Below are 21,593 nucleotides of genomic sequence, written 5' to 3' on the forward strand. Positions count from 1 at the left end.
CTAAACATCTCTCACATCTATTCCTTGATCTCTCCCACCTCAAATGCTGCCCTGGTCTAGGGCCCCATCACGTGCTGGGCATGTCACTGATGTTTACTCACCCTCAACCTACCCTGTGGTTTGATTCTCTGTTCCCATCGTTTTCCTGCTCACTATCTTTTTGTGCCTCCTCATGACCTAGAGGATAAGGTAAACATTTCTTCATATGCTACAAACCCTTTCTAACTTGTCCCTTCAATCTTCACTTTTTCCCCCTGTGTGTGCTGTGCTCTAACTGAGCCAAATTACTTGCAGTGCTGACACTACCTGGTGCTGTCCCATCTGTCCCATGCATGTCTCTGCTGGCTTTCCTGCCTGGTGGGCCTCCCCACACTCTGCCATCTGCAGAGTCCGGCCAGGCTCGGCTCAGTTTAAATGTCATCTCCTCTGTTGAAGCCTCTCCTGCTCAGACTTAGTCATCCCATCTTCTGAGCTATCACTGTACCCAATAATACCACAATTGCACACATTTTAGTTGTAAAGACATGCTTAAATTCCTGCCCCCCCAATAGATGCACAGAGCCCCCTCCAGGGTGGGGTTTGCTTCATTATTGTGTTTACAGCACCCAGCACAGTGTACAATGCACAGTAAGTGCCAATAACCATTGGTGAATCATACACTATACTTTTTCAGTTTAAATGCTTTGTAAAAATATTTCATAATTAGTTAAGTTAGCAGTAGAAATGTCCACTTATTAGACTAGAAATGGACACAATGAGTGGCCCAATATTACTTAGATTAAGGTGGGTAACAGCAAGTTATAGAATACTGGAACTGGCAACTGAGGGGAGAAGAGCCAAAGGGGTACAGTCCAGGTTGGAGGCAGTGCCACTTTAGAACTGTTGCCCCTAGAGCTCCCTATCACTGCTCCCTCTAGACAGAGCACTGCCGTCCTCTACCACAGGGCAGAGCGGGCCTTTGCTTCTGTTTTCTCTTCTCTCATCAGAAGTCAGCCCACACGACACGCAGTTAGTAACAATCTTGAGTCTAGACAGTGCAAAGAAATAGGCAGTAGCTTTTATATCTTCCCTTTTCTTGTCTTAGAAGGTCTTCCTCACTTTTCTCCCTGCTTCCAGTCTAGTTTTCCACATTCTTCACCCCACCAGAGAGATATTTTGAAGTACAGATCTGACCTGTTACTCTCTCACATGAAGACTCTCCAATGGCTGTCCATAACCTTTGGGGAGAAGTCTAGAGCTCTCCTTGGACCTTTCTACTTATCTAGTCTAATCTACTACCTCCTTACCCCTGCCACTTAAACAAATGTGTAAGCGTTTACTGAGTTCCTTCTACATGGAAGGCTCTATGGGACCTGGGGGTACGAAAAGACAGGGCACAGTCATTGTTCCCCAGAAGCTTACAGACCAATGGTAAGATAGAATAAGAATTAACTATAATTCAACATAAGTGTGTATCGATGAAGATGGGCATCCTTGGGAGAACAAAGGAAGAACAGCCAACCCATCCTGAGAGGATCAGAGAACATTGTGGAGGAAGATTGGCTCAACCTCCATGTTCCACTCCCAATAGATCCACTTGCAGTGGCCTGGACTCATTGGGCTATGAAACCACTGTTGTCTTCTTGGGAATCCCTCTTCCCCTGCTTGTTCTGATGAACCTCTCTATTCTGATGAGTTATTGTGCTTACTGAAGACACAATGTAAGGCTCTCATCTTCTAGGAAGCTGTCCCTGATGTCCCAGGTAGCAAAAATCACTTCCTGTTTTTTTTTTTTTTTTTTCTGATGCAGGAGATGAATCTGGAATCTTCTAAAAATGAGTATATATTTATATTTTAGAGACCCACAGGCTGGCCTCAAACTCCTGCACTCAGGAATGCAGGTCCTCCCACCTCAGCTTTCCAGTAGCTGGGACTACAGGCACATGCCACCACCACGCCCAGCCTCACTTATTACTTTATGCTGCCACACAGCATGAGCTCCTTGAGGACAGGACCTTACCATGTCTCCAATGCTATTTTAGAGTCTGGCACACTGTAAGCATTCAACAAATGTTTGCTGAAAGAATGGCTCAAACTCAGCTGAACATGTTATGTTTAGGAGCCAACAACGGCCAAGTTCTAGCCATAGTGGTTTTCTTTTCACCTGATATGTTGACCTTACCAACCTTGACCATTGCCAGCAAAAGCTCCTAGCAGTGTTCTGGGCTAATAGAGATAAAATGGGAATTGTAGCTAATAGTTTTTCAATCAATATACTATCTGCTTAATTAAAAGATACTATACTATGGGCCAATTACTAAAAAGTTTTACAACATATATACCCAATAAATAAAATAGTCCAGGAAGATACTACAAGTATAGTATAAGAAAATATTTTGAAAAATAATGGAATCGATTCATACTCATATACTCTCTATGTTGAAAACCTGGGAGCAGAAATCTAACAAAGAAATGTTTTTTTGTTTGTTTTTTTTTTAAGAGGAACCAAAGCCAGGTACACTTCAATTAGCACAAGAGGAAATAAATAGAAACTTTAAAGCAGTACAACTAATAAGGAAAAGGCAACATCACATAGGCAACTATAATTTTAGACTATATGAAATTATAGACTTTTTTGTTTTTTTTAAGATGGAGTATCGCTCTGTCACCCAGGCTGGAGTGTAGTGGTGTGATCTTGGCTCACTGCAGACTCAACCTCCTGGGTTCAGGTGATCCTCTTGCCTCAACTTCCCAGGTAGCTGGGACTACAACCGGAATGGGCCACCACACTTAGCTAATTTTTAATTTTTTATAGAGGCGAGGTCTCACTATGTTGCCCAGGCTGGTCTCAAACTCCTGAGCTCAAGCGACCCTTCCGCCTTGGCCTCCCAGAGTGCTGGGATTACAGTTGTGAGCCACTGTGTCTGGCCTCATAATAGAACTTTTTAATGAAAAGGTAAGTGACCAATTTTCTAACAAATACAGCAGCACTTACATATCCAACTAGCTTCTTTCTTATTTTTATTTATTATTACTACTTTTTGAGACAGAGTTTTGCTCTTGTTGCCCTGGCTGGAGTGCAATGGTGTGATCTTGGCTCACTGCAGCCTCCACCTTCCAGTTCAAGTGATTCTCCTGCCTCAGCCTCTAGAGTAGCTGGCATTACAGGCAACTGCCACCACACCCAGCTAACTTCTTTGTGTTTTTAGTGAGGTAGGTTTTCACCATGTGGGCTAGGCTGGTCTCAAACTCCTGACCTCAAGTGATCCACCCAGTTCAGCTCCCGAAGTGCTGGGATTACAGGCATGAGCCACCGCGCCTGGCCAGCTTCTTCATGAAAAAATTACAGGTCGGGCGTGGTGGCTCACGTCTGTAATCCTAGCACTTTGGGAGGCCGAGATGGGTGGATCATGAGGTCAGGAGATGGAGACCATTCTGGCTAACATGGTGAAACCCCGTCTCTTCTAAAAATACAAGAATAATAAAAAAAAAATTATCCTGGTGTGGTGGCAGGTGCCTGTGGTCCCAGCTACTTGGGAGGCTGAGGCAGGAGAATCACGTGAACCCGGGAGACGGAGCTTGCAGTGAGCCGAGATTGCGCCACTGCACTCCAGCCTGGGCGACAGAGCGAGACTCCATCTCAAAAAAAAAAAAAAAAAAAAAGAAAAATTACAGAGGAGGATTATGCCATTATCCCAGTGAAGCAGAAAAATTTTTTTAGACTTTTCTTTTTGCTGCTTTCTTCAGCATTTATACTCCTCCCTATATCTATATTTTAATTTTTTATGTATCTTCAATGGCAGTAAACCTTCATCATTTAGAGGCAAAATATATTGTTTGGAGCTAGCCAAAGTCATTTGGATGTAAATTTGGTGAACGAAGAAGAATAATAGTTTTTAGAGCGGGAAAAATATATGGTGGTAAAGAGAGTTATTTTCCAGTACTTGCAAATTGGTTCTGAACACAATTTCAAAAGATGAGTTCCAAAAATGTATTGAAGGATGCCCTCAACACTGGAATTAGTGTAATTTACATAATATTTTAAAGTTGGAAACATTTAATATAGATAGGACTTGACTTTTAAGTGTTTGAGAAGTTGGAGTGTTTTTTCAGTTATTTTAGATGCGCACATTACCTCCCCCACACCAAGTATTATAGGTGGATACATTCTGGGCTATTTTTCCAGAGATATTTATTTGTCTGTGGAATTCAGTATTAAGTCTGAGCTCTTCAAATAGACTACTTCTATTCATGTCCTAGGGCCTAGACAACCTTTTTGTAGTAGGTCATGTTTTCTTTGGAATTTTTCTCAATTGCTTTCTGCTTGGCCCACTCCATTCTTCAATGCCCTCCTTCCCAGGTCCTTGGTACCTTTCCACTGCCCTCTGGCTACAAGGAACTCAGGCCTGTCCTATTCCTCCACGGCTCAGACTCTAAAATTACCATTCTCTTATCACCAAATCAAAGCTACCAATCCACTAGATTGTAAACTCTACGAGGGCAGGACATATTGTCTGTTTTGTTCACTACTATATCTCCAGTACCTAGAACCAATCCTGGAACCTCTTAGGCACTCGAAGTTGAATGAATGGCTAAGTCTCTAAATTTGTTAGCCTGGCTAGGTGTTGGGAGGAAAGCAACCCATTGAACCAATTTACAATCATCTGTGAAAGACCAGTAGCCCCTTATCTCACCCTAAGGTATTTGCATACTTAAAGGGAAAGCTTGTGAATTCAAATTACTCTCATTGGGAAAACTTCAATAGTGAAGCAAATGGAGAAAAAACATCTCAGCCTAAAGGGGAATGCGGGGGGGGGGGGGGGGGGGGGGAGGGGGGTGCGGAGGTGATGGTGGTGTGGTGAGAAGTATGATTTAGGTAGGCCAGATCTGCCTAGGAGTTTGCCCCTGAGGGCTTCTACTTTTTAAGGCCCCTTACGTTCCACACCACCACAACATCTAAAAGCTTAGAGACTTCATGATGGCTCAGGGCAGTGATCAGGATAAGTAGACTATAGACTATAAGTCAGAGGACTTACATTCTGTAGGACTGTTTTTACATTGGCGCTGGTATATTTTAAAAGGAAGTTTCCTAGCTTTCGAGTTAAATGTACAAGAGCACAGGGAATCTCCTCATAGGCACTATTTGTTGATAACAAGTTATTTGTAATATTGTAATTTTACTATATGTAGATGTCACGTTTTTTTCTCCTGTGAATTGCCTTGAAATAAATGCACATCTGCCATGGAGCTGTGGCACACTGTAAAAGATAAGACATAATTTTTTTACAGCACATTATTTTAAAAATGTATTCTAATATAGTCAAGTACTAGTGATTTTTTTCTAGACATTGTGTCCTGTTTTTAACCCCCCACCCCATACACCCCTAAAGCACCTTTCATATGCTTTCATTGGGAAATATAAACTTAGTGGAAACAGTAGTCTAACCTCAGAATTGTGATTCTTTGTTTGTGATACCCGGTTTAAAACAGATGGAAGTTGATTTTAGTGTTTTCAACTTTTTAAATGTCAGAATTCTTTCTGTACTGTCTTCTATCTTCTTTTTGATTATCTATAAGCTCCTTAAACATTAAAACATTTCTTTTAGAACAAAACTCAAGTATATGATGAAAGCAAGCTAAAAGCAGTGCATTTAACAAACTACAATACAATGTGACATTTATAAAATTATTACTAAAATCAGAAAATAAATGTCTTAGTGATTAAGTCTAGGATAATCAAACTTACTGAATAGTTGTAGTAGTTACATAATGAGATAGTTTTGATTAATCTTTTGTCCAAATGACAATATTGTGATTACAGGCTTAGCACTACAGGTAGTGTAACCATCAAACAGTGAGTGAGATTAGTACATTTTACACAGTTTTGCTATTTTCTCAGTTTATTTTGGAGTCCAGTAATAACCATTCAGTCTGTACCTGCCATAGGACAATCTTTGGTTGATATGAGTTCCTTTCTTGATTTAAAAATAAGTGCAATCTTTAACCTAATAAAATTATCTTAAAGTTTACAATTGATGGTTTAAACACATAGCTCCGTATTTTGCAGATAGAAGAGGCTTAATCCATGTTTGTAAATCTGTCTCCTAAAATAAAAATTAATAAAAAATGTTTTTTTCTTCAGGTTTAATATTCATTTTGTACCGGGAAGAGAAATGGAATAAGAGGCTCGGATTTTTAAGACTATGCAATCATATACAAGTGCCATTTTGGCCAAAGAATGAGTAAAACATTCTAGTCCCGACACGTTTAATAATGAGCATGCATCCTATTTCTTTGTTTCATAATCATTGCGCTCTCTGCTTTCCCTCTTTTTTGGTATGGTAACAAATTTGACAAAATCAATGCCATCTAGTTAAACTTTTTGATTAAGTAGTGGATCCAGTGTCCTATCCACGAAGAGATGGGAAAAGCGATGTGGAGAAGCAGGCACGAACCCATCTGGAATGGAACGTGTCCATTCCGAATAATTTCATGTGGGAAAATAATTTCAAGTTGAAGGATAATTACTGCAGAGACGGCCAGACACCTCCGGCCGCCGCCGGCCGCGCAGCGTTGGAAACCCTTCGCCGCGGCCAGGAGGGTCGCAGCCGGCGAGGAGCCCCGCTTCCTGCCCCGGGGCGGCGCACCCGGCTCCGGGAAGGTGCTGCGCGGGAGACGTGGCAGCAGCCCCTCCTGCCCGCGCCTGGGCTCCGCGGCCGAGCGCTCCGAGCAGCTGGGCAAGGAAGGCTGCGGGGCAGCGGCGCACCGGCCGGCGGACCCGCCTGCAGCGCCGGCGCCCGCCCGGGGACGGGAAGTGGCGCCCGGCCCGCCCTTGCGGCCCGCGGCCCGCGGCCCTGCAGCTCCGCGCCGCCCCCTTTCTCTCGGCCTCTCCCTCGGCCTCCGCCACCCCGGCCGAATTCTTGCATAAATTATGCCAGGCGCGCCTGACGTCAGGTGGCGGCGCGCGGGCGCGGGCGCGGCGCGGCCCGGCCCGGAGGGAGCCGGCGGCGGGCGCGCGCGGCCCCGCGGTCTCGGGTGCGCGCGGCGTGCCGGACGCGCGCAGGCGCTGGCGTGCTGGGGCCGCGGCGGCGGCGGCGGCGGCAGCGGCGGCGGCAGCGGCGGCGGCGCGGGGGTTGAGCCGTGGTGGTGCGGACGCGCTCGTGCTCGGGAACTATCGGATTAAACTTGAATCGAGTGAAATTACACAAAGGAGCGCCGCGGAGGAGGCGGCCCGGGGACCCGGAGACCCTGAAACTCACCAGAGCCCCCGTTCGCCCCCGGCCAACTCCGTGCCCGTGGATTCAGCCCCCTGGCCGCAGCTGCCGAGCCAACTCCGGAGCCCGCTCTGCGTTTTGTTTTCCCCTCGGCACTAGGCAGCGGAGGAGCCCGACCGACCCGGTAAGCGCGAGAGTTCACCCTGCGCCCCCGGGAGGGGCGGCGGCGGCGGCGGCAGGAAATCGCTCCGGGCCGGGGCCGGGGCCGCGCGAGGAGTTGGGATCGAGGAGTTGGGCGTGTGCGGGGCTAGGGGCGAGGGGCGAGGGCGGGAGGGGGCCGGGGCCAGCGCAGGAGCGCAGCGCCGCCCGCGCGGTGTCGCCGGCGTCGCCGCCCGCGGGGCCCGAACCCGCGCCCCGAGCGCCGCCCGGCGCCCCAACTTTTGCCTGCGTCCGCGGGGCCGGCGGCGGCGGGGGCGCGCGGTGTGGCCGAGGGTCACTTCCTCGCATGTAAATGGCTTTTTGTTGTGCTGCCGGCGTGGGGGGGGGTACGGGGGACAGGAGGGAGCGTGTCTGCGCGCGGGGGAGCGCGAGCGCGTTTCCTCCCGCCGGCGCCGAGCACGAGTTGCCGGCTCCATTCGAGAGAAAAAGGAAGGAGGAAAAGTTGGGCTCCAACTCAAGTGCGAGCGGGCGATGGGCGCGCGGGCGCGGGGCGGCTGAGCAGCGGCGGCGGCGGCTCGGGGACGGCGGCGACCCCCGCCTCCCGCCCCCGCCCCCCGCTCCGGACCGACCACGCCGCGCTTGCCGGGAGCGGCGGCCGCACCGGCGCGAACAAAGTGCGTCCCTCCCGGCGCGGCGGCGCCAGCCCGCGCGGGGACCGCCACCGACCGTGGTGGGTCGGCGGCGGGGAAAGTGCGCGGGGCGCCGCGTGGGGCGGGGGCAGCGCGAACACGCGGCGCGGGAGGCGTCCCGAGCCCAGCCAGTGCCGGGCGCGGGCGCGGAGTTGCGAGCCCGGAGTTGGGGGCTCTTGGGGCTCCCCGGCGGCTCCTAAGTGCGCGAGGAGGAGAAGAAAGGGAGCGGGGCCGGGGCGAGCGCCGGGAGGCGCGGCAAGGAGGGGACCCCACCTTGCTGAGCTGGCCGGGCCGCCGGCGGCGGCAGCTGCATAATAGCGACTTTAACCTCCAACGCAACTCGGCTCCCCCGCCCCCCAGCCCGCCGGGGGTCAGCGCCGGTGGGGGGGGTCACCAGGTGGCCCCCGAGGTGACCCGGGTGCGCTCTGCCCTCGCGGAGAGCCGCGGCTTGGAGCGTGAACGGCCGAGGTGGCTGGAGGCCAAGCGGTCAGCGGGGAGAGGAAAGGAGGGCGGTGGGGAACGCGTTGTTTGTTTGGTTCGCACCGGGGATTGGGCTCGCTGGGGGCGCGGGGCTCGGGCGGGGGCGCGGGCACCGGCTGGGCTGCGGTGCTGGGCGGGCGCGGCGGCGCGGGGCTGGCGAGGTCGCGGGGGAGGGGGGTGGCGGCGGATCCCGGGCGGGGGTGGGGGCGCTGGTCGGGAGGCTCTGGGGAAGGAGCCGCCGGCCCCGAGCAGCCATCATTACCGAGCCGCCTTTCTCCGGATGGCTCTGCCTCGAGGAGCCCGGAGCCGTGGGAGCGCACCCCAAACTCCCGGCCGGCCGCCCGCTTTGTGAGCGCCCCCGTGGAGCGAGCGGCGCGGAGAGTGCTCCTGCTATGGGTCGGACTCTTTTCCTGGAGGTCACTTTTAGAGACTGTTCACGCCTTGGTTTAAACTAGTTTTTTTCCCCCTCTTCTGAACAGACAATGGACAAAAGAAAAGTAGCAACCCACATGGAGAGAGTTTCCTTTTGAATTGCTAGAATTAGATACACTATCCAGCGCTCCACTTGCTAAGTATACTTTTTAGTTTCCCATTGTATATTATCTAGCAATCGATTTAAATAAGTTATCTTAAAAAGTGTCTCTTTTGGGGGCTTAATTTCTGGAATACATTACATGTCTTAATTTATTTTTAAAGGATTTCGTGAGGCCCTAATTTTTTATTTTCTAAAAATTTTAATTTAAGCCGTCTTTGCAGTGGGCGATACCTTTCTAAAGGGTTGAGTGTTATTTCACCCCAATTCTCTTTCGGTAAGGGAGGGAGTACTCAGTATACGTAGCAAAGAGGAAACAAAATACGTGTCTTCATTTCTTCACTGATCTTGTCTAACGATGTCAAAAAATATCTTAGTGACTGTGACCTTAGCAGCATTGGTACCTGATTTATCCCAGTTATAATTACGTTTAGATTGCAGTAATGTCTAAGTACTAGGTAATTCCTATTTCAGAAATAACTTGAGCAGTGATTTTACAAAGTTGAATCCTTCTCCCAGCCCCCAGAGTACATCTGTCGCGCAGTGTTTTTGTCTTGCTGTTGCACAACAGAAGCCCTCCAGTCTTTACCCTAAAATGGCAGCTTTCATTTGACTGGGGCCCATTCATTGACAATGATAATAAAGAGGCTGAAAGCTAGATGCTTGGGGCATGGAGTAGGACTTGGTTTGCCTTTCTAGGTGATAAGTAGGAGACATTTTATGTCTTCCAGTTTGCTCAGGAAAAGTTTATTTTCCCTGAAAAATCTGTCTTGTGGAAAAAAGTTATAAAGTAAAATAATTTGGAAATGGGTAAGGGCTTGAGTTGCTAGCAAATTTCGGAAGGTAAATTTTCTTATTTTGCCCAATAGTGGAAATCTGGCATTTTCTCTTTTTTGGTAATCTGCTAATAAAAGGACATAATGAATTTTTGTCAGGCTTGTAACAGGTGAATTTCCTCATCTTGGCACTCAAGAATTGGGATTGTTTTCTAGCACTGTGGGTTTTATTCTCTTTATATTTTCTAATTTTTTCTCCTGTGCGAGTCACTAAATTGAACCATGATGAATTGTATCCTGGGTTTATGCTTTCGAGATTCAAATGAGTTTTCAGATAAGAAATAAATTATACTTTTAAAAGACTGGTATATGAATTTTAAATTGTTATATTCATTTAATCAATGGCCTTAGTTTTAAATTAGTTTTTTTAAAAAAATTACTTTCTTTTGTATGTCTTAACATAGAAGGCAGAATAGAGGAATGATGGAATGGTTGTAGAGGTGATATTTAAAAACCCAAATATTATTTTCCTCTTTCGAGGAAATAATTAACTTTTTTTCCCAAGTTGAAAATACAGAAGTCAAATTTATAACAATGTATTCAGTAACTTAGTTTTAAAATAGTACTTTCATAGATTCGCCAGTATTTGGTCTAGTTTTTCATCAGTTCGACTTACAGAAACATTTCCCAAACTTTTTTCATAATGAGTCTTTTAGGTTAGCCTTACTTTTATTGAGTTAAAATGAATACCATGAAGAGTTCCTTTATAATACAGTAACATCAAGGAAATATTACAACCGTTTCTTCATACAGATGCGAAGTCAGTAACGTTATAGTTTTTAAGCAGTTAGGTCAAAATAGCAGGAATATTTTGTTATGAGAGAATACATTGTAAATGCTTCTGCGTGCCTGCTGTGTAACCCATAAAAGCAATGTAAGTGCCGAGTTAGTGTAGTTCTCTCAAACCTAATATTACAGCATTGTGTTCCACATGCTTGAAAAAGTTTGCTTGCCACACAGTCACTATGCCTTTAGTTAATTTTGATTCAGCAAACCTCGGCAAGCTTTCCATGGTTAAAACAATAAAAGGCAGTACTTTCCCTCAGGGAGTGTACTGTCTCTCATAGAGAGTTCTATAGGTAAACAAATATTCACATTTGATTTTTAAGAAAAACTTATAAGTAATAGATATCTTTCATCTTTCATTAACTAAATACAACCTTTTGGGTTTGATAGCAGACACCATGGCCATCTTAGAAACATCTAATATAAATATGGCATTACAAGAATAAAAATGTTTAGTCAGGTCTGAGCAAATGGCTCTTAAAACTTCAACTTTGTAAGACAGTGATTCTTTTTCAGCAAATGATTTCTACATATAAGTAGTAAGCACATAGTCACATAGCTAAATTCACCGAAAAGGGTGGAGAAGGAACATCTTAGGTGATACTAAGATGATGTCAGGAATATATTGGCTCTATGGGACCCTTTCAGTTGTCTTGGTCACCCATGTGGTCATATTTGTGTATCTTAAAAAAAATACATTCTTTTCATGCGATTGGAAATTCAGAATTTGGCATTTTTCTAGACAGATTTCCAGAACCACTATAGTTTCATTAGTTCAGGAGATACAATTTTCCCCTTTATCTATAAAACTTTATTTAGTCTTAAAAAAATTGTTGACATTCAAAGGTGAATGATTTTAAAATAGAAAAGAAATTGAAAATCAATAATCACTTGGTTTTTCTACAAAAAATACAAAGACAGAATGATTTATTTCAATTTGGGTATCACTCAGGTTGCAGTGATGGCAGAAGTCCATAGCTGATTATGGTGGTTGTTAAGAACTGGGAAGGTAATTTAAAACACTGACTATGTGTCCGTATTTTACTTTTATCAATATATTAAAAATTTGAAATGAAATCACATCTGCATGATAAAAAAGAAATAGAAACAGGAAGTTGTAATGATATTGTCAAATAAAAATTCATTTTATACTCATTAGAGAATCATTGGATATTTAGAGTGTGAGGACCTTAGAGAGCTAGTTGAACTTTCTCATTTTACAGATTAAGGAAGTAAAGCCCAGAGAGATTAATTAAATGAACTGCCTCTGACTGGCCACCTACCGTTGCAGAGCTTATCTCAGTTACAGTTGTCTTCCTAGTGCCTAGCATGGTGCCGGTGCAGGAGGGATGCTGGCCTTGTCTTTGTTGGCTCTGTAAGAGTACAGCTCTTGCTCATGTTCTGACTCAAAGGTACCTTCTGGCTTTAGAATCCTACAGCATAGGACAACATAGCTCTTAAAGGTGTTCCTAAACCAACAATAATTTGCTTCTGTTTTTGGAGGTTTTATTTTTTAAACTATGATTATCCAGTTAGAAAAATGCAGAGATAATTACTTCAAGATTTGGTAACTGTTTTCACTTTAGATGCATGTATTGATCACCATAACTAGATTCCTGTTGCTTTTTAACTAATGTTAGGTGACTGACTGCAAACGTGATTGTTTTTTCAGAGGAGGATTTTTTGGGGGTTTCTGTTCTGCTTTTACTTTGAAACTTAGAAATGTCTTTTTAAAAGTAAAAAATAATGTAGATATTTATGAGGAAACATAACTTGGCAGTAAAGGCTGGTTCACTCTCAGGCTTGTTTGTTTATGCTAATGTGGAATCTAAGGCACTTTTTAAAGTGACCCTTTGAGCCTTGCTTCCTCTGTGCACGTCAGGATTGGCTTTCATGGACACAGAATCTGGACTGTGATTAGTCTTCCTGTTTCATCTGTGGTTTTGCTCATTGATTCAGCTGTTTGTTGGGTACCTGCTACCTGAAAGATGCAATGCTATGAATTGGCAATATAGTGATGACATGAGAGGACATGGTAAACTCACACAAAAACGGGCTACCTTAAGGTCATAAGTGTGATGCAGTGGGTGCCAGGAGGAATGAGAGCTTGGGACTTGGGGATTCGGTCAGTTGGGTGGGGTATTACCCCTTAGGAAGTGGCTTTAGCATTGCCATCTGAATGATGGTAGAAGAAGGGGTGAGGGCACTTCAGGCAGTGCCCCTCACCTGCAGGGAGGCTGTGTGTTTGAGGCATTCAGAGAACTGCAAGATGAGACTCGAGGTAGGCAGTATCCAACTTGGTCAGGGCTTTCAGGATATCGAATTTGGGATTTTTGAAAAAAGCAGTAGGAACCACTGATGAATATTAAGCAGTGTTTGACACAAGCAGAGTTGTGTTTTGAAGAAGATTGAATTGGTGGGTGCAGAGAGGACAATAGGTTGGAGACAATGTCCTGCCTGCTTTTGTTGTGGTCTGTGGGATGAGGAAATGACAATGATTTGGACTACATTGGTGGTGGCCATGGGAATGGAGAGAAATGGACAGATTTGAGAGATGTTTAACAGTTTGAATGAACAGGACTTGGGGATAGATGCGCTTTCAAGAGGGAGATCTCAGGGCATATAGGTTTCTAGCGTGTTCCCTGCTTGGCTGGTTGGCTGCTGATGCTATTCACAGAGGCAGGAATCAGCTTTGCTGAAGATTTGAGAAGGAAGCTCATGAGTTCTTGTAGCATATGATTGCGGTAGCTGATAATGGACCATGATAACATTATTTTATCCTTTGCATTGCTAGTGACATTCCAGAACTTAAAAAAAAAAAATCTGCTAGCTTTAACCAAAAGATATTGGCATGTGGGGAGTCCATCAAGGAATGTGAATGGGTTCAGTGAAATGGGAGATGGGAGGGAAGCTTTACTTGCTGAACACATAGCACTTTGCTTGTTACTTGCCTGATACATAGCACTTTGTAGGAGTTTGCTCATTCCAGGTTAAGCATAGAATCCTGTGGTAACCAGACCTTGGCACATTTTCTTCTTCTATATCTCCGCTTATGGAGGCTGCTTTCTGTTGCTAGTCACATATTAGGGCAAGGTCTTTGGGTTCCCGATATGTGGCTGGCAGGTCCCCCATGTTCTCAGGGCTGCAGTCTCCCTCGGAGAGAGTTGTATTTTAGAAGATGGTTGTAGTCATACAGAGGCAAGGTAGGAGTGAATACATTATTTAAATAAATGTGGAGAAGAATACCAGTGTTGATCAGAATACTTACCTGGTTTTTAGTGGAGTATATGTATAAACCAATTTAATAAGTAAATTACCTTCAAAGTTACTTTGTTCAATTATTATAAAAAGTAGATTGTACAGCATGGTTACTGGTGGCAAATGAGCGATGCTGTTACACCCAGAAAAGCTTCTGTATTGCTGACTTTAATATTATATAAGATAAATTATAAAAATCTGGAACATTAATTTTGAAGCTTTTTTTAGGGAAGTATTTGTATTTTTGTGTTTGCCAGCTAATATGGGTGATAATGTTATCTGTTTTGTTATAGATCAGATTTTGTTCTTGTATGCATAACGATAACCTTCCTGGGACTCAGTGTCTTTAATTAGGGATCTGTTTCAAAGATACTTTTATTGTCATTGTGTGTTCCTCATGGGCCTTTTTGGTGGCCATTGTGACTCAGTCAAGTCCTCTGGGTTCCTTTCTGTCTTGCCTTGGTTGTAGGGACATGCTTCATGTGAAAGTTTGCCTTCACCTGCAGGAGTTTTGAGTGATTATTTGAATACGTTTAAATTCAGGAGAAGTAATGTTTCCATGTGTGGAATGGCAGGAAAACTTGGTGCACTAACTTCAGCTTCAGATGGGCTTGTGCTAACTACTCTGTGGCAATTTATATCTAGTACTATTTGTTCAACTTGCAATTAAAAAAAAAAAAACCTTTAAAACACATTCTGTCATTAGGTCCGGCCAGCAGTGTGTTCTTAGGGTGTAAGAGATTGTTTCTAAGAGGTGTAGACATTGAATGGAAAGGCGCACACAGGCTGCTGTGGATGTGGCTTTGAATGGAGGAATAGAGGGGAAGCTTTTTTGGGGCCTGCCTTCTCTCCTGGCATCTGCAGTGGCCGAGGAGGCAGCAGAGGTCATGTGGTGGATTTGAGTTTTCCACGATATATTTTATCAGGATGAGGTTGGGCAAATAGCCACCTGCTGCTGAGCAGGAACCGTATGCGACCTGGGTTTCCACACCCAGCCTTTGTGTAGGGAAAGGCATGGAATTAGACACGTGTTAGTTTGGACACATCACCTACTTCCCTAGTATGCTCAATGGAAAACAGTCAGGTTTCTATACCATATTTGCAGTATGTCTAAAAAAGCATACATGGGACCTTAGTGGTTAATTTTCCCTCTAGTTCTGCAGCAAGTTTGGGGAACTATTTTAACTTATTAGAGGCCGCTGTCTCCTCTTTTCATCATTTTGAAAGAAACCACAAACATTTTGTTTATTATCCATTTTTGTTTTGTTTCGGTTTCGAGATGGAGTCTCACAATATTGTCCAGGCTGGATTCTAATTCCTGAGTTCAAAGGCTGTTCCTGCCTCAGCCTCCCAAGTAGCTGGGATTACTGGCATGCACCGTTGTGCCCTGTTACATAAACATTTTAGAAATCTGTTCTGTTGATATTTAAAACATAATTAGCAAATGTGCATATTATTTCAACACACCTAAAAACTATTAAACATGTTTAACATAATACTAAGCAGTCAAATAGTGAGAAGTCCCTTGAAGAATTAAAAGCATGCCTTTAGTTTCCAAGGCAGTGCTTGCTAGCATACTAAGTGAATAATAAAATCAGTTTGAGCACAGGAATATGATAAAAAAAAATACCTCAGTTGGTGATGTATTTTGAAGTGTATAAGCCTAGCAATTATTTATGGTTAGAACTGGCACTATATTGAAATTGTTAAGCCCACGTCCTTAAATAATTTTTTAAAAGTCTCTGTTAAAGTGTTTTATGTTCATGTATACTTGGCCTTGTTTGTGCTTGAAATTTTGCTTTCACTAATTGCAAGTGTACCAATCTTGCAAGAAAAGTCGTATATACTCATCTTGAGAATTTCAAAATCTTGATTAACAGTGTACCCCACCCTTAAGTATGTGTTGGGCCAATCAAGTAAAATAGTGCAGAAATAATGAAACAATATTAAAAATAACAGTAATAACCATAATGACCGGCTGTTATTTCCAGTTGAGTACTCAGCTGAGTGTTGTCATGGATCATTTCATTTCCTCATCAGAGCAACTCTAAGTAATAGGTAGAATTATTATTCCCATTTTACAGATAAGGAGACTAAAAGGGATGAGAACTTAAATTACCCGGGCCATACATTTCTAGCACGTGGTGGAGGAGGAATTTGAATACAGATTAGCTAGACTCCACAGTCTGAGTGCATAACCATCGTGCTGCTCTTGCCACCTAGACCAGCTCGGGAGCTTGCATTGTTGCCGTCTTAATAGACAAAGGTGTGTTAAAAATACCCATGCCATGCTGTGATGCTGCCTATTGCTATGTTTTACCAGCCCAGGCTATTTTTTTCTGTACTTCCTTTGTTGGTGCCTGCTGTAGTTGTGGGGCCATATGTCATGAGATGTCTTCGTACCTAAAGTGACCAGGTCCTTGCCTTTCGCACTTAAGGCCCTTCTTCTCACATGGAGAAGAGGAGAAGAGTTGTTCTTGTGGAGGTTTCCTTCTGAGGTGGCTGAGAATTTGAGTTTTGATGTCAGATCAGGGTGTGAATCATAAAAATGGATATAATAAATTCTCCCAACTGCCCAGAGTTATGGTGAAGATTGAGATACTCTACCTAACACATTTGGTATAGCATATGGCATATTTATTGAGTAGTTACTATTTTTATTAGTTCAGTTTAATCATTGAACTTCTCAAATCATATGTATTGATTTTACTTTTGGTTTAAAAAGTCCTTCAAATCATAATCTTACAGATGACCGGACAAGAATGAGTGGCCCAAGACGGTGACTGGCTACACAGTTTTCATTTTTCTTCAGGAGAAGACATTTGAAAATAACATCGTTATGTACCTTTGTCCATCAGTGCAACCAGATGTTATTTTCCTAATTCTCTTGTTGTTTATATATAGAGAGTTGACTCAGATATCCCAGGTACTAAAAGTGACAGGTTTGAGGGAGCGCTTGTTCATCTCGTCTTGAAGATGTTCATCTCCTACCAGAGTTATGGCTGTCCTTCTAGTGAAACAGTCATTTCTTTTTTGTCCCAAATCTACAATTCTCCAAACATGGTGGCTAGATGATCAGTGGTGTGGGCATGTTTGATCAGCTCTTTGATATTATGTTTTTCTAATTTAGACCAGAGGCCATGGGGTGTTCTCAAAATCTATAGAAACTCCAGATTCTCAAATCTCAGAACCTTTGATTCCTCAGCTCCTTCCCCCCAAGTTCTCTTTACCATGTAAAGAGGAGACAAGATGGTATCTGAAATGGGAGTAGGTTTGGGTTGGGGGCAGGGATGTGAGTAGCAACTAGAACATAAGAATGTTTCGTAGGAAAGGGAAGGCTCTGAGGTAGCCTACTTAGAATCTTACTGCTACCCAGATTGGCAGGGAAATGGAAGAGATGGAGTATTGACGATTTTCATTTTATTCTATTCTATGTCTTTACTTGAAAATGACTTGGGATAACAAAATAAATGACACAAAAAGTAAATAACTGATAAGTGTGGATTTATGGGAGATCCTTGTACTATTCTAACTTTACTGCAAGTTTGCAACTGTATCAATATCAAAAGTTTTAAAAGAACGGTGACTCCAAGGGGTTGATGTCAGTAGCTAACATTTGTGAAGCATAGAGTTTGTGTCAGCATTTTGCTAAACTATTTACATGAACTATTTTTACTGAATCCTAAAGTAGGATTAGTCAAAATGCTGAGGTAGGAACAATAATTGCTATTTTACAGGTGAGGAGGTTGTTTAATAAATTTGTCTAAGATCATAGCTTTTAATGAGTGGTGGTGGGACTCAAAGCAAGACAGGCTCATTTAACAGCCTGTAGCATTAACTGCTCTGCAGAAATTACTTTGGATAGTCCCATCAAAATAACCTAGGTCTTAGAAGGATAGGAACGACAAATGTCATGATCTTACACACCTGCACTTTCTAGCGCCAGCTCCTGGAGAAAAATCGAGAGGCTGAACGGTGTCTGTTAACAGATTATAGTCAGTGAGGCCTCTTTCCTCAGATGTTGTATCTTATCAATGGCAGACACTTTCAACCTGAAAGACACATGCTCGTTAAAAGACTTACTAGTGCTCCAACCCTGTTTTCACTTATCAGTCTAAGACGTAGCCGACATCAAAGTATTCAGCTTATTACAGAATTGACTTCCTCAAAGTTTCTCTCAATGTTTATCCAAGATGTAGTTCACTTAGCATCTTTATCTCACTGCACAGGACTAGAGTTGCCTTCGAAAAAACTCAGGATACTACTTGGCTCTAGATCACAGTACTTGTTATTTGTATTTGCGTTAACTTATGTGAATATGCAGCCTCCATGAAATGTTTGCATACTGCTTCTGTGAACACACAGGACAACAGACTGTCTTCCACAGTCATACGCTCAGTCATATTCTCAAATAGGTATAGAGTTCAAATATAAATCAGTAGTCTTGTAGGGTGGATGGATATTCCTTTGCCAAGGGATTAACAAAAATCCCATGTCTTAATACTGCTTTCTCCCATACGAATAGTCTGTGATGGTATATTTTTGGATTTTGTATGTTTATACTTTTTTTCTTTTCACAATTGAATAAACTGTAGACTAGCTTCAGTATAAGCCTCCACCTAAAATGTAAATTTTGCTATTTTTGGTGCACCTAATATTTTAATATATGTCTTAATTGTGTTAATTTTCAGAGCTGTGTTTATCACCAGATTTAGTATGTTAACTTTTCAATGTTCCCACTTATTAAAAAACAAAAATAAAAATAAACATCTGGGCTGGTGTATGAAGCAAACCTCCAGTTTTATAGGGAACTTTGTGGCTACGCTGGGGTGCTGAGAGCCTTCCATTTAGCTGCTGAAGGCCGGCAGGATAAGCAGAACTGTCTTATATGCTGTTAAATACATTAATAAGGACACAATTCAAGGACACAAGTAATTTCCCCACACTGTGGAGCGCACAGGTGGTGATACTGCTGTAGCTGAATTGCTGGCTGGCAGGCAGTACTGCCGTAGCACCACAATGTTCATTTGTGTTGTTGGTTTACTGTTGTCTCAGTGTGGTGAATGGTTGGGCTATAGGAGTGGCGCAATACCCAGGCTGTACCTAGCAGAATGGTTGACAGTCGATGACTCCCTGTCACTTTCTGCAGCTCAGTATTTCCAGGACTCAGGGAGCTGCCCATGTCATTGGCATCATTCTTCTTCTTCTTCTTCTTCTTTTTTTTTTTTTTTTTTTTTGTGAGATGGAGTGTTGCTCTGTCTCCCAGGCTGGAGTGCAGTGATGTGATCTCGGCTCACTGCCACCTCCACCTCCTGGTGTGCCTCAGCCTCCCAAGTAGCTGGGATTACAGGTTGTGCCACCACTCCTGGCTCATTTTTATATTTTTAGTAGAGATGGGGTTTCGCTATGTTGGCCAGGCTGGTCTTGAACTCCTCACCTCAGCTGATCCACCCGCCTCGGCCTTTCACAGTGCTGGGATTGAGAAGGTACAGAGTCGTTTTGCAGAAATAATGCATCCATTGGTCTTTAAGGAAAATTAGAATGGTGAGCTGGACTGAGGTAACTTTCTTACCTGTTTTCTCCAAGAAACCCATAAAATGGGTTTGTTTTAGATTGTTTTAAAGACCCTGTGGAATTTGTAAAAAGTTTATCTGGTAAGCTTAGAATGACTGAAAAAATAGATATTTATTGGGAGTTAGAATTACACAGTCACTTAGAGTGCTTGTTAAAAATGTAGATTCCTCAATTCCAGACCAGATTTATTGAATTAAATCTCCCTGGGTCATCTAGAATCTGAATTTTTATCAAGGTACGTCTGATGTACTCTGAAACTTACGAAGCAATGTGCTTAGACCAATGTGTTATGTAATGAACGTACTTCGGAAATACGAAAAATTTAGAAAATGGCAAGGAATATATGTTTGTCCGTCATTCATGTTATAAGAATTGCAAAAATTCTTACAATGTATTTTGGAGTATTGAAAGTAATGTTATTCTCTTACACGTAATTGAATGAATGTGGCTGCTGTTTGACACACCAGTTACTGTAAAGGTGAAGATGGATGACCGATTAAGAGTTTGAAATCGTAGTCTTTAAAGGTGGCGCTAAAAGGGTAGAAGATAGATTGCTTTGTATTTATTTGTTAAATTTTATTTTCATTTCTACCACTGAGTAATTAAAAGCTTGTTCTGTGTATAGTTCTGGTTTAAATGGTAGATGTCTGCAAAACTAATAGATTTGTTAAGCTACAGTAACTATTTTGGGGCAACCATTTCAAGCCAGTGTTATTTCCACGGGCATATAATACATTTAAAATGAGAATCATCTTAAAACGTAATTTAGTGAGTGGGTTAGTGTTTTCTTGGAGGACTTGTTAGCATAATTTCGTGTAAGACAGGATGCTTATATGAAAGGCATAAAGGAAGCACATAAAGCAGCTTTTTTCCTGGCCCTTCCCCCCATTCCCCTCCCTTTTGGATAGAGGCCATACTGACCACTCCTCTTCCTGACGCCTCAGGTTGTCCTGGACCTTGGCTGAAGGCATCATTAGGGTCCTGAGCTTTCCCTTCCATGCTGCCTCAGTTCCTTATTCCTTTTCTTCCTACCCCCTAAATATAGCCTGTTCTCAGGGGTTTGATCCTGGCATCCTCTGGGTCTAGTTCAGGCCCACAGCAGCCTCATTTTCTACTAACTTCTACGTCTGTATTCTTATTTCTTATGTCTCCCCCAAACTGCTATCCTTAATGTTCCCAATCTGTTTAAAACCGATGTCATCGTAACAACTTCTTCCTGCAAAAGCACGAAACAAAAGTATGAAACTTCAAGCCCAGCCCTTTCTCTTGAACTTAGGCTCTGCACTGCGAGTCTGCGAGTCTGCTCTGGTGGTATCAGGTCCTGGTGGCCCAGCTAATGGGCTGCTTCGGACTCCACTTCCTGTGTCCTGGACTGTTGGCATCCTTGTTCCTTCCATTATGTTGTGCCCTCCCCAACACCCCCTTGGTGGTCAGAGTGCAGTCCTAGGCCTACTAGGCCATTATGGTCACTGTAAACTTGCATAGGTGGGGAGAGTACAGCAAAGGCCCATGTTAGGGAGAGCCTTTCCTTGCTTCCTTCCTGCTCCCCTGTGGAACAAGTCCCTGTCTGTGTGCTGCGCCCTTCAGACCTGACCACCCCATTGCTGCTGCCGCTCAGCCCTCCTTGGGGCACCTGCAGAGAGAGGGTCCCCCCTCCAACTCTGCTCCTCTGGCAGTGCTTGTGGGGTGCCTTCCACAGGCAAGGCCTCTGTTGCTGCTGAGCCCCAACGGTTTAGTGTCCAGGTTCCCTGTCTTTGGCAGGGCAAGGTTGCTCTGTGCCTGTGGCCTGTTCTTCCTTGGCCTCCTCTGCGACAGAGGTGCTGGCCCCTGCTTGGCGCTCTCCTAGCTGGATTAGAATGTGGGTGGGAAGAGGAGGTGAGTTATTCTGACCTCCTCAAACCCATTACCACATTCCTGGCATCTGATTGGAACACATTTTCCCATGGTAGTGTTATTATGGTTAGGCACTGGTGGGACACCGTGGGTTAGCCCAGTACTGTTGTAGGTTAGCACAACAATGTCAATAGTATAATGTTATATCCGAGGGAAAGTGATTCAACTAGCAGCTGAAGGCCTTTTGGGGAGG

The 21,593-nt window shown here is 43.9% G+C and overlaps 1 protein-coding gene across 6 annotated transcripts in view; it reads left to right on the forward strand.

The window, feature by feature from the left end:
* Positions 1–6,933: 6,933 nt before the first annotated feature.
* CHD7 (chromodomain helicase DNA binding protein 7) overlaps positions 6,934–21,593 on the forward strand; it is a 188,677-nt gene continuing 174,017 nt past the window's right edge. For 4 of the 6 annotated variants that reach the window (XM_015145419.3, XM_015145423.3, XM_015145422.3 and 1 more), the window contains exon 1: positions 6,934–7,377. The gene's annotated coding sequence lies outside the window, so the exon portion shown is untranslated. The remainder of the gene's footprint in view (positions 7,378–21,593) is intronic. The other 2 variants (XM_077943647.1, XM_077943649.1) reach the window with 2 other exon arrangements.

Source organism: Macaca mulatta, chromosome 8 (genome assembly GCF_049350105.2).
Source record: "Macaca mulatta isolate MMU2019108-1 chromosome 8, T2T-MMU8v2.0, whole genome shotgun sequence".
NCBI lineage: Eukaryota > Metazoa > Chordata > Mammalia > Primates > Cercopithecidae > Macaca > Macaca mulatta.